Here is a 1,338-nt window from a genome sequence, read left to right as displayed (position 1 = left end):
TTTAAGGTTTTAACTACTCAAAACAAAGTGAGCATGCAATCTGTCCGAATCTGACAGATTTGTATATGTATGTTCCAATGACCATATCTCTTTCAAAACTCGATGAAAAAGGATGATTCTTCCTTTGAGAGTTAACTATATGACTTATCTTCTGCATGCAAGTGGAATCACATGAAAATATGGAGTTTTGGTCTCCAAACACCTAAAACACTTTAGGTGTGCAAACTAAGAAACCACCAGTAGGTAACTCCTAATTTGTATGCTAATATCTCTTTATTTACTTGATCTTAGTATATGATTCTTCTTCTGAAATGTTCTTTTATGAGTTAGGGTTCATATGAACCTAGTTTCACTCAAAAATACCAAGTTTTGAGGCATTAACCATTTTTGTTAAATGAAGTGTGCAATCTGTCAACTAATGACAGATGTGTGCCTGTAACTTTATCGTGCCATATATTTCTCTGAACTCATCCAAATTGAGTGATTCTTAGTTTAAAACCTTCATTTAAGTGTTATGTTTATAATCCAACTTGAATTTCTACAGAACACTTAGTAGAACTCTTTAAATGATTATTTTACTAACGTGGTGTAATCTGCCATTTCAGTTGTGATATATTGTGTTGTATAAATTATTTAAATCATTATTGCATGTCCAAAATGCATGAAATTTGGTCTCAATGACCATAAGTCAGTGCCATATCTCATATAAAAAGAGAGGAAACTATTGCATTTTAGAACTCTTTTTAAATTGATCATTTTATGTACCATTAGTTTCTGCCCAAAATCGAGATTTTGGGATTAGTTGATTTTGTAAAATTTTGATCTTTTTATTGGACTATAGCATTGCTTCCGGTATAAATTAATACATTAACGAGCATATGGACATTATGTATAATTGGACTATAGATAATCAAGTTGGACAAAAGTAGACAATTATGGACTTAGGACTTATTAAACCCCACAAGTAGTGTTAAATCCATAAGTGATGGTTTGGATATTTCTCTTTGATAGGGAATCGTTGAACAAGTGTGGTGATCGGATCGTGTCTCTATTTTGCGGAGCATTGCAAAAGAGTGAGGATTCACAGCCCCTCTTTCAAAGTATTTATTACGTTTTGGGGTGAAAAGCACGATTGAATGTGTTATATGAGCTATTTTCATTACGAAAAGTAAGTATTCACAGCCCCTCTTTCAAAGTATTTATTACATTTGGGGGTGAAAAGCACGATTGAATGTGTTATATAAGCTATTTCATTACGGAAAGTGAGTTTCACAGCCCCCTTTTTACCATTTTCGTGTTTTGGGGTGAAAAGCACGATTGAATGTGTTATATGAGCTA

The sequence above is a fragment of the Cynara cardunculus genome (assembly GCF_001531365.2).
Source record: "Cynara cardunculus var. scolymus isolate 2C chromosome LG 2, CcrdV1, whole genome shotgun sequence".
In the NCBI taxonomy this organism is placed as follows: domain Eukaryota; kingdom Viridiplantae; phylum Streptophyta; class Magnoliopsida; order Asterales; family Asteraceae; genus Cynara; species Cynara cardunculus.
Note: the sequence above shows the minus strand (reverse complement) of the source record.